The sequence below is a fragment of the Delphinus delphis genome, chromosome 8, assembly GCF_949987515.2.
Source record: "Delphinus delphis chromosome 8, mDelDel1.2, whole genome shotgun sequence".
In the NCBI taxonomy this organism is placed as follows: domain Eukaryota; kingdom Metazoa; phylum Chordata; class Mammalia; order Artiodactyla; family Delphinidae; genus Delphinus; species Delphinus delphis.
In genome coordinates this window covers 7,411,992-7,424,216 of record NC_082690.1, presented here as the reverse complement: position 1 = coordinate 7,424,216, position 12,225 = coordinate 7,411,992, and positions in this window count along the sequence as shown.

Sequence of the window (12,225 nt, the reverse complement as noted above, 5' to 3'; positions counted from 1 at the left end):
TTGCCCTGATCGCCAGCAGCCTGAGTCCCCGAGTCTGGGCCTTGATCTATCCCAAAATAACAGCTTAGGACAAAGTGAAAAGCATTCCCCCTAAAAAGTACTACCGGTATTTTTAGAGTATTGTCACTCTTGATGGGGAAATAGATGAACGTTATCACTTCGGCTCCGAGGCTGCAGAGTCAACCAAACAACACACAAGCACAAATGGTTTCTGGAACCTGAGGTCTTATCCTCTGTCCATGGGCAGAGCCAGCGGGTCTTCAAACCCCTGGGAGGGTCTCGGCCTCCCACCACTGTCTCTTTCTCCAGGTCTCACCCAAGAAGCTCGAGTCTGACTCGGAAGCCGAGCTTGAGGGCAGGAGGAGAAACCGAGGCATCTGGAAGAGGACAGACACACACCCAGCTTGCCAAGTTCTACACCGACTTTCTGAGCGCGAATGAGATCTAAGCCTCTGGGTTTGGGGCTGAGTCGCGCTGGCCTGGGGTGACTTCCTGTTTTTGAAGAACAGAGGTGGGTAGACGCTCAGAACCATAATCCGGGCACCAGTCAGCTTTGACACAACGGTCTTCTCCTGACGTAAGCATCAGCGGGGCTGATGAGGTGAGATACAGTTACCCCAGACAAGAAGTTTCGAAAGCCAGGTGGCCCTGGGCTTCATTGAGAGGGGAGGGGCCCTTCCCTGAGCTCCCAGCCAGGCTGACCGGCTCTGGTCACCTTTTCCTGTCAGGGAACAAAGAAAGCGGCGCTCAAAGAGGGTGACAGAGTCAGAGACACACGCTCGTCACTGGGAGCTGGCTCTCTTGCTAATCACAGGAAAAGACCTAAGGCAGGGCGGGGACTCCTGAGCAGGGGCCGTGGGACTAAAGGGACTGTCGTGTCAGCAGGACAACAGCCGTACTAGATGTTCTGGGCGAGACCAGCTTCAATCTGCCGTCCAAATGTGTGCGTATGTGGGACCTCGCTGTCAGACCCCGGGTCCTCCTGCCACAGGGAGGGGAGTCACCATGCCCACGGGCCATCCTGCTGGGTCAGCTCGGACCCGGCTTTGGGTCAGGAGGCCTTCCCGACGGCTCCGTGGAGAAGAGCACAGGCTCCACACGCGCCCCCTGGGTCTCCACACTCCTTGTGAAGAACAGCCACTGTCGCCACCCGACATGATGCCATGGGGGTCTTCCCTCACCTCATCCCTGAAGCGTGGCAAACCATTCAATCAACAGCGGTTAAAGGAGTGAGGCCTTGTAGGAATCTATTAGTTATCCCTCCTCAGTCTAAACGTCTTAAGAACGGGGCCTGTGTCTTCTGTACCTCCTAGGGCTGTGTATACAGTAGGCGCTCTAACGAACAGGCTTTCATTAGATTCTGGCTCTGGAAGAAAGGAGAGAAGTAAAGAACAGGAAACCAACAGGTGGGAGTCACGCTGAGTCATACCAAGAACGCACCCACCGTCAGACCCTTGGCCCAGCAGCCCTCTGCTGGGGTTCAGTCTCACCCCAGCCCGACAGCACACCGAGGGCTGCTGTGCGCCCCTCTCCCACCGACTTCCATTTTCCTGTAACACTCTGTTTGCATAAGCGTTTCCACGTTTCACTCAGCGTTACCTGGTCTCCGCAGAGTCCCTAAATACCCACCGGCAGAACCCAGCAGATCACAGTCCAAAGACATGAAAGCCTGGTTTTTACCCAGCAATCCAGACTGACTGCCACCCACCTTCCCCAGGGATGAATTTCTTCAACCAGGAAAAGCATAATCCGTTCAGGGTGGGATAGGAAGTAAGAGTGGGAAGGGGATGAAAGTCCTCCTGATCTAACTCTCTTCTGATGCCCAACAATCGCGGGCGTTTTCTGATGAACACGTTTTGCACTCAGCCACCATCCTGAGCAGCGCATGCTAGCGTATCCGTTTCCATCTCTCACTCTGGATGGGAGGCACAGAAAGGTCAAGGGCTCGCGTGAGCTGCCAGGAGACCCAACCTGGGGCTCAGGTCCCCTCAGCCCTGGAGTCGCTGTGCCAGTGGCCAGGGGCAGCACAAAAAAGGCCAGGCTTTGGGCTCGGAGAGACCTGAGTGTGAACCACACCTTTGCTGACAGTGTGACCTTGGAAAGGAATTTAAACTCACTAAGTCTCGGTTGATCTCATGTGAAAACGAGAAAATAAGATCTAACCCCCCAGGTGGGTGTGAGATAGCAAACATAAGGTGCCTGGTCGGTGTCTAGGCATGGAAGCTATTTGATAAGGCAAAGCTCAGCACGTCAATCTTTCATTCTGTTGGTAGAATGCCAGGTACCATAGGAGGCCCAGCAGAGATTTCAAAGATAATTTTATGAGCTACCAAGACAGGGAAGAGATGAAGAGGAAGACAAAGAAAGAGAAAAAGAAAAAGAAGAATTAAGAGCAGTTAGCAGTCTATCTGCGTTGAAACAATAAGGACACTAGTAAGCCCACAGCTTTGTGGAAAGTGAACATTGGTAGCCACAGGTAAGGCTGTAAGGGCTGTCACAAAAATGTGTCTGGGGACTTCCCTGGCGGTCCAGTGGTTAAGACTTCACCTTCCGATGTAGGGGGTGAGGGTTCAATCCCAGGTCGGGGAGTTAAGACCCCACATGCCAAAAAAACGAAAACAGAAGCAATATTGTAACAAACTCAATAAAGACTTTTTAAAAAAATGGTCCACATCAAAAAAACATCTTGAAAGAAAGAAAGAAAAGCATAAGAAAAAAAATGTGTCTGAAGGGGGGCGGACACACTCTCTGTGGAGGACAGCCTCACACGGTGAAAACTGAAGTGGGTCTTTATGGATGAGGAAGAATCCAACAAGGAAAGGAAAGGGCATCTCAGGCAGAAGGGATCGCACATGCCAAGCACCCAGGTGAGATCGCTGGTGTCGGGTGGGCTGCGTGATGGTGCATGGAGGAGAAGCCACGAGAACTGGAATGGAGATGGCCGGCAGGGCCACACCGTGATGGGCCCAGCTTGCCTGAGCAGTGGGGCTTCGATCCAGGTCCTCAGAGGTTTCCAGCAGGGGGCAATGGGGGCAACAGGACCAGATTTGCTTCAGAAAGATGACTCGGGGGCTGTGCGGGGGTCATAGGGGAGGGGAAGGGGACGGGGGAGTCAGCAGTCTCTCCAAATAGGAAGAGTACGCAGGTCGGTGGCCCCACGTAGTCAAGGAGTATAATCTGCAAAGCCAAAGGTGAGCTCCAGACTTGCTAAAAAACGCCAGTGTAAGTTGGGTTTCCTGGCATGGGCTCTTTCTCCTGCCCTCCTATCTCTGCTTCCCAGCTGCTTTCTAATCCCAGAGATAAAGGTGAGTAATCCAAAGGAAAGGGCCCCCAAAACGAAAGGGAATATTTATTTTAAGTAGATTGACGTCGGTAGGAAGGGGAAAAAAAAAAAAACCTACCGAGGCCTGAATGGGGAACTATGACATTCACACAGCCCGGCCATTGTGTAAAGAGAAAAATTCCTCAAGATTGTGTTTGTCCAAGAAATCAGACAGTTTACAGTCCCTGAGTCAAAACACTCAAAGATTGGAAGCCAGGGTTTCCTGGGCTGAACCCAGTTACTAAATAAAATGAAAAGGAAAGAGCAATTAGAAGCTGGGGATTGTTGGGAAGCGGGTGGGGTTTGTTCCAAGGCTCGAATCCAACAGATGCGACAGAAGAACTTCAGGGAGGAGGCCCTTGGGTTTGCCAGCCGCCCTCCCCACCCCAACAGGCACTGCCGTGTCCCATAGTGAGAGACCTTCTGGGGGCTGGAGATGCCAGGGCTGCTGTGGCAATTGTGAGCCTGGCCAGGTCTTACAGGGCAGCCAAGCTCATCGCAGAGATCAAAAGACACTGGCCCCCTTCTTGCTAATTTGAGGAACAATCTTCACTGGTGTCCTGCAAAGACTGACCCCCATGAGGAGTCTGCCCAGCCTCCTCCATCCTTCCTGAAATGTGGCAAGGGCAGGGGTGGGGGACTTTATCACCTATGGGAAAAGGGACTCATGAGCAGAGTTATCCAGGTAGGAACAATGGGAAGGAAAATGGGGACAGAGAGAGAGCAAGATGTTGCAGAGGCTGCCCCGTAACATCCGAGGCTGCTCCCCTCCTTCCACGGCCCCTAGGCCGCACCCCCGTGAGCTCAGGGTCACCGCCGCACGCAGGCTGTGAGGAGAGAACGATCTGTGGCAGCAGAGCCCTTATCAGGACCACCCTGGCTGAACGCTAAGGGTAGAAAGACCAGGATGAGGACAGATGCTGCTTGACACGTAATGCCCCATCCATAATGCTCCCGGTCACTGACCGTGAGCTGTTGGTAGGAAGTTAGCGTCCAGCTGCCTCCTGCCTGGGGAGAAAACACACCAGCCACTTTGGGCCTGACAGTGTGCGTTTGGGGTTGCCCAGTGACCCTGGACATTGCTCAAATGGTTCCCAGGTGATCACACCTCGGTGGCCTTCAGAGGGTGTGCTTTCTGGGTTGGGGTTACTGATGAAGCGGTGAGGCATCCCCCCCTTGAAGGTTCTCCAGGATTGAAGTCCTAAAGATTGCCTTTGATGAGAGCTCCTGCAAGGGTTTCCTCGAGCTGAACTGAGGATAAGGTTTAGCGCAGCGTTCAGAGGAAGTGTGAAATTTCTTCCCGAAGGTGAGGGGCAAAACCATTTAATAAACAAATGAAAGATGAAAACACCCCACCGAAGCCTGTAAACAATTAACTGTATCTCTGTTTATTTCAAAAAAGCAGATGGACTTGTTTTTTATAAATTAAAGGGCTAGATTTTTTTCTCTCTGAAGTCCTTTTTAAGGAAAGCTCCCTTTCCACGACTGACCCTTCCAAGAGCAGAATGAAGTGCTTTCTGGAGTCAGATCTGATTCTCTGTGTCCCCGAGGAGTGTTTCACGGTCGCCCACACTGCAAGGCAGAAAACAGAGCTGTCAGACCTCAGCGATGCCTTCAAAGGACTTGGGGGGGCGTATCATTAATATTCAGCTCCATCTCCACCCTTCTCTGCTGACGTGGGTCGGTGCGGAGCGCGGGGGTGTTTTGAAACAGTGTACACAGCCTGGATTGGAGCATAGTTCAATCCACTGAAGTGATCTCGGAACCTGTACTCCCGACCAGGCTCTGCCCCAACAGGCAGCACTGCATCCCTTCTGGGTCTTGGTCCCTGCCCCTTCTCCTTCCACTTTCCAATCCTAATTTTTGTCAGAAAAGGTGCTGTAAACTAGAATCACACGGAGACATGAGGGGCTAAGTCATCCATCCCTTATGGAGGCCTCTGCACTATACAGAGCAGAAGAAGTCAGGCCAGGGCTGCAGAAGATGGATGTGAACGTGACGCCAGGAAGGCTGAGACCAGAATGGGGGCCCCAGGGAGAATGGGCCTCTGAGTGCCCTGCAGACCCCGCCAGATTTGCCCTGATGGTTCTGCTGGAAGTGAGGACTTTTGGATAAAGGTGAACTTTGGAGGGTGAGGGGAGGCATGAGTGGGGTCGGGGCAGGGGGAGGCAGTGGGATGAGATCTTATCAGCACAGCCCTGGGAAGTCCTGCAAAAAGGGAGGAGAGCCAGCCAATGAAGCTGAGTGATTCCATCCTCAGCTAAGATCTGGTCATGCAAAGACCCCTGGACTTAAATCAGAGGACCTAGAACCTCCACAAAGCCCCTCCGGTAGCTGTGTGGCACTCCAGCCACGTTACTGGTCTGTACCCTGTAAAACAGGGTCAGTCACAAGAGATTATTGGCAGAGATGAAAAGGTCTCTGCACTTGAAGTTCTCTCCATTCAGAGATGGGCAGAAAACGCTTGCCACTCATTTCCAGGAGCAGTGAGATTGGAAGCGTTTTCTTTCAAGCCGGGAGCTCTTCCACACTTAGCTCATGCCTGGGAGGAGAGAAAATAGCGACCACCCGAGTGTGCACTGTTTATGGGATAAAAGGGTAATCGTGAGGCCTTTGACAAGTCTCCAAGAGGCTGATGGCAGAGGCCAGCATCCGGGTCAGGCCAGGGAGTGGGAGCGCGGGACTGGCAATGCCCCAGGTGGGCATGGCCAGTGCGCCAAGAATCTGGACCTTTCCTGTTAAAATCTTCCAGGAAAGCCACCCAGTTTGGAACCTCAGATTTGGAAAATAAGCAAAGGGAAAATTGGTCCCAATTATTTTCCCTTTCTCTCTGACGTGTTAGATTCCCGTGAGCAGTAACCAGAGGCAAACATTTGTCTTCTGCTCTCAGTGGTCAGCTAGGCTAAGACTCCGTCCCTGACAGGGTTAAGGCTGCAGAGTCTGACACTGTCTCCAGACTTGTGTGCGCGCGCGCGTGTGTGTTTTAAGGTAGCTTTATCCTTTTCTTTTTAAAGTACTTGGAGCAAAGAAACAACACACGTTGCGATAAGCTTGACTTCTGAAAAGTCCTCTCCTTCCTGCAGGGGAGCAATTTTGTTTTTTTAAGAGCTGTTTGTCATAAAGACAAAAGTCTTAGCAGTTGGGATTTCAGCCTTGGAGTTTCCTTTTTCCTTTCATCATGTGTAATTTCAAATCGTGCTGCCATCCCTTGGCCCGAACTTGGTGAATGCAGCTCAATGGTGCCCCCTGAAGGCCAACAGGAAGGAGTGCAGCAAGAAAGGACAAGGTGAGGAACCTGTGGGAACCAGCCTGGAAAAGTCAGGGTCTCCACCCAAAGGCAGAGTCAGTAAAACCAAGTTGTCGCACTCCTCCCCAGCTCTGAGGCCACCAAGCTGGCTATGCATGTCGGAAAGAGACTGGGCTTTGGCACAGGACAGGCCTTGGATGGAATTCCAGCAAAGACAAGTTACTTAACCCCCTGACTCCCTTTTCCTTTCTATACAACATGGATGCAAAGTAACATTTTTGGATGACTTACTAAGCCACAGGCTGTAGGGTTTGGCATGTGTTAACCCATTTCATCCTCCCCAAAGCCCTCTGATTTCTGTGCTATGATTATCCACTTCATACACATGAGAAAACTGAGGCCCAGAGAGTTAGAAACCGTCACAGCTGGTAACGGGCAGGACCAGGCTGGAATCTGGGTGGTGTGGTTGGGAGCCTGGACTCAATCAAACATCCCACTACCTCCCAAACTACCCCATGGGGCCCCTGGAGCACTGGGAAGAGAAATGTCAACTGCTTCACTCTGAGCCTGGCACAGAGTAAATGCTCAATAAATAGGAGATAGATTTAATAATTATTAGGTTATATATAATAGGTTCCTATTAGGTTCCCATTCTTGGTCAACCAAGAGTGACTTCTCTGTGCCTCAGTTTCTTCATCTGGAGAATGGGTCCAAGGAAATGTCCTCCCAGGCACCTTCAAGTGCATATTTTATGCTAACCTAAGATTCTCATAGACTCTACTAGACAAATCAAGACTTCACCTCTCAAGACATCTTCTAATCAATGAAAAGAAGTGGTTGGTGGTCCTTAAGAACACCTCGAGTTCAGTGACATTTAAGCCACTTCTGTTGACTCTTGAGAGAGACACAGCACATCATGGACGGCAGGCATGAAAGCCAAGACCCGTGGGTTCTCCCCTCTGCTCTGCCCTTGCTCAGGGTTCTTGGAGCCTTTGTAGCAGGAAGTCTGGTTAGGAGTCCTCAAGATGTGATGAGGAAGCAGGCTTGGAGGGAGAGGGTGGTCCAGGGGCTCTCTGATGTTCTGACCCTCTGGGCACACTTGTCCATCCTGTAACACAGAGCCGATGTTCTCTACCCTCAACTCAACTGGACGTGGCATCAGAGGAAGAATACATGCAGGCTGCAGTCTTGTTAGCTGGACCGAGCTCCTCTTCCTACTCTCAGGTGGGAGGGAGAATCCAAAACGAGTTAGCTCCCAGCAATAGAAGTTACCAGACATGCAGGGAACTGGTAAAAAGCAGTAACAAAGAAGATGCTCACTGCGATTTAAAACTCGATTAACTCCTGCTTGAGTGGCTTATTTTACTTAGCACACCATCCTCCAGGTTCATCCAAGGTGCTAAATGGCAGAATTTCCTTCTTTTTAAAGGCTGAATAGTATTCCATTGTATATACGTATGTACCACATTTTCCTTATCCACTCATCTGTCAATGGACCTTTAGGTTGTTTCCGTATCTTGGCTACTGTAAAAAGTGCTGCAATGAACGCAAGACTGCAGGTATTTCTTCAAGATCCTGATTTCAATTCTTTTGGGCAAATGCCCAGAAGTAGGATTGTTGGATCATATGTTAGTTCTATTAATTTTTGAGGTACTTCCATACGGTTTTCCATAGCATCTGCACCATTTTTCATTGCCACCAACACTGCACAAGGCTGCCAATTTCTCCACAACCTCGCCAACTCTTGCTGTCTTTTTTTATTTTTAAACAGCCATCCTGACAGATGTGAGGTGCTAGCTCATTGTGAATAGAATAGAAAATGAAATAGAATATGAAAATTAAGTGCCAAATTAACGGGAAAAGAAACAAGTAAACAGCGTTTGGGCGACCAGCATTACCGCAACAAAATAAATTATGTTATGGATCCAAAATATACAATTAGCTCTGCCTATAAATTCTTAGTATTCTGATTCTTGATGTTAACTTGTGACAATAGGAGAAAAATTCAGTTCAGGAAGAAATTCCCAATGATACCTGTTACACACACACACACACACACACACACACACATATGTTGTTATAAAGAGAAACTTCTTAACAGATGTAAGCTATTATATATAGGATGGATAAACAACAAGGTCCTACTGCACAGCACAGGGAACTATATTCAATATCCTATGATAAACCATAATAGAAAAGAATATTTTTAAAAAGAGTGTACATATATGTATAACTGAATCACTTTGCTGTACAGCAGAAATTAACACATTATAAATCAACTATACTTCAATTTTTAAAATCATGTAGTCTAATTTACGTTTACCTCACCCCATCTGGGGGTTATAGTACATGATTATTGCCATCATAAATACAATTAAAATGTAAAAATAAAAAGAGAGTGAGAAACTCCTTCTCTGTGTACTTTATTTTCACGAAAAGGACAGGTGAGTTTAGGGCTAGGAGGGAGGCGAGAAGCTGGTTTTCTATGGGGAAGGGTCTTGCAGCATCCCTTCCAGCCAAATTTAGGACACTTTCTTTGGAGAAAGGAGAGGTGCAGAGTTCCTCCCGGTGTAGAAGTGAAGCCCGGAATGTCCAGGAAGCCTGGCTTTTGCTCCTCACTAGAGGATGCCCCTCTCGGCAGCCTTCCTGACTGCAGCGCTGGGAACCTGTGTTCTGCGCCTGGAGAGACCCCTTCTGCTCAAACGCCGGTGGTGCAACGCAGCAGACACGGAGATCTCACAGGAGATGCTGGGAAACAGGCGAGGCCAAAACCCAGCGGCTGGGCAGCCCCTCTGGTCCCTGAGGCGTCAGGGCACTGCGATGCCCTTTGCTGTGCTCACCCTGGACCGCGAGTCATCCAGCAAGCTCTGCCCGGCTCCCACACTGGGCGCTGCTGAGGACACAGGTGGGCAGGCGAGGACCCTTTTCCCAAGATGCTCAGAGCCCGAGACAGGAAAGAACCAGTAGGCGTGATGATGATGTGGTGGAGGGTCCTTGCCAGGGGGCATAGCAAGGCAGTGACCAGCCTATTGGTGGGACACACAGAACCTTTTCAGAAGAGGAACCATTTGAGTTATTGGGAAGGGCCAATCACCAAATTCAACAGGGGAAAGAGAGGTTGGTCAGAAAAGAGTGTGCAAAGCCGCGGAGGTCTGGGGATGGGGGCCTGGCACAGGGGGACGCCGGGGATTTTCGGGGGCTGGGGCATGCCGTGGGAAAGGTAGGATGGGGGGTGGGAACCCAAGCTGAGGGCTTGCAATTTGGCCTACCGGCAACACAGAGCCGCTTTGGTTTTTAGAAGATCCTGGAGATTTACAAGAGAAACCTGAGACTCTGCCAGGATGCCTGGCCTGGGGTTGGAATGACGCAGGGACAAAGTGACAGGACAGTGACCTCCCAATGAGCCAGGGACATCGTCTCTTAGCCTCAGTTTTTCTGTCTACAGTTCATTTACCACCTCTTTCCAGAGGACAGTATGCTGCACTGATGACCAAGTGGCTGGCTGTGGAATCCCCAAATCAACTCCTAATTTAAAGCACATTATCACCTCAAAGAAAAGTCCCTTCCCTCCACGGGACTTCTGGGGCAACCAGAATCCAACTGGGAGGAGATTTGCAACAAAACAGGGGTAAAGAGACCAAAAAAAACCCCAACAAATATGTTAAGAAAGAAAAGCATCACTAAATTTACCTTCACAGCACACACTGTTTTTTTTTTTTTTTTTGCTGTACGTGGGCCTCTCACTGTTGTGGCCTCTCCCGCTGTGGAGCACAGGCTCCAGACGCGCAGGCTCAGCGGCCATGGCTCACGGGCCCAGCCACTCCGCGGCATGTGGGATCTTCCCGGACCGGGGCACGAACCCGCGTCCCCTGCATCGGCAGGCGGACTCTCAACCACTGCGCCACCAGGGAAGCCCCACACACTGTTTTTAAGAAAGGTAAATCACATCAACCCAGCCATACTGGGCGACAGAAGAGGTGGTAGAAGAGGTGACAGCTGAGCCAGTAAAGAAATGACTAGTGTCCCCACAGACCCAGACCTTTAGCATCTCTGTAGTCTTTTTAAATGTCCATGAAAACAGTGGTCCCTATGAGACCAAACTGGAATAACTCATTGAGAATCAGAAGCCTGGATCCCAGCTCAAGCAGAGCCTGGCCTCTGGTGGCTCGACCACCAGATACCCAGGGGCCTGTTCGTCCTTGCTGCCCTGGGTTCTGGGCACCTCCAGCCATCTGGGCATCCTGGGTACAGAGAAGAAGGGAAAAGTCCATTTGGCAAAAAGGACCAAATGGAGGGATTGCTTTGCTCGTCCAGAAAAAGCATAATGGCCTAAAACTCCTGGAGTGCTGAACCGAGCTGAGCCCAGGGGATACCCCAAAGCCTGGAGCCTCACCCGCTCCCACAAGCTCCACAGAGGAAGGGGATGGCCTCACCAGTTCCTGTTACCAAGCAGGAGCTCCAAGGCAGGTAACGTGATCCCCCGCCCCGGGTCCCCACCCCGTGGCTTTCTCATAACACTGCTTCCTGTGGCGCACAGGCTCAAAAGCGGCCTGCAGTCCTCTTTCTGCGAAGGAGAAGGAAACGGGGGTCCCTCAGATCCTGGAGGGGTCCCTCCTCAAAGGTTCTTGCCAGACCGAAGGTGTCCACTCATTAGGAAGGGCAGCCCACTCAGGCCCCAGAGTGCGGGGGCCGTCACAGCGAGCCTCGGGTCTCCCCCTTCTCCAGTCTAGTTCATGGTTCCTGGCATGCACTAGGTGCTCAGGCACTGCTTACTGGGTGCACTAAGGTGACAGCAGGGTTACGAGGTCTTGGTCGCCACGATCAATCATCGTCATCATCAAACAGCAGCAGCGTCTAAGCTCCTGCAGCCCAGTGTCCTAGGCGCTGTGCCGCAGGAGCTCACTGAGATCTCCCAGCGACCCCTTGAGGTGGACACCCTTATCGCCCCCTTTTCCAAGTGAGAAGTTGCTAGGTAACAGCAGTGCCTAGCAGAGCTGGGCTGCACCCCAGGCCAGACCCACCTGCCCCTGCGCACAGGTGTGCCGCCTCTCAGAGACATGCCCTCCTTGCCCAGCTCACCTGGGGTCTCAGCAGTCCCTGGTGAGGCTGTGGCCTCCTTCCTGCCCAAAGGGGTGATGACGGAGCCAGGACACAGCTTCCTCCCCACTCTCAAGCCGGGATCAAGTATTGTGACATTGACCTCTTCTCCTGCCTGGGCTTTCATTCATTTGGAATAATCACTGAGTGTTTATGATATGTTCTTCTGAACGTGCCACGTGTGGGTCTCTGGAGGTGTGTGACTGTGTGTTTGAGGGGAGCGGGGAGTGAGCAATGGAGAGGCGTGAGCAGGAACCGCCACAAGCAGAAAGCCATTCTAACTCGTCTCCTTGCCTCTAACTTCTCAACTGCCCTCCCAACCACCACCCGCTCACCCCCAAACGCCTGCCTTCCTAGACGACCTCCAGGGAGGCATCTTAGGTGCCCAGAGTCGGCTTCTGTCCATCAGCATCAAGTCGTGAGAAAGCACAGACGGTCGAACACATAAAACCTACGTCTGACTTCCAGCTTCACTGTTCACTAATGGATGACAGACCTGAGCCTCAGTTGCCGTCTGTAGAGCAAGTCTTTCTTGGTGCTCTTGGATGGGATAACCAGT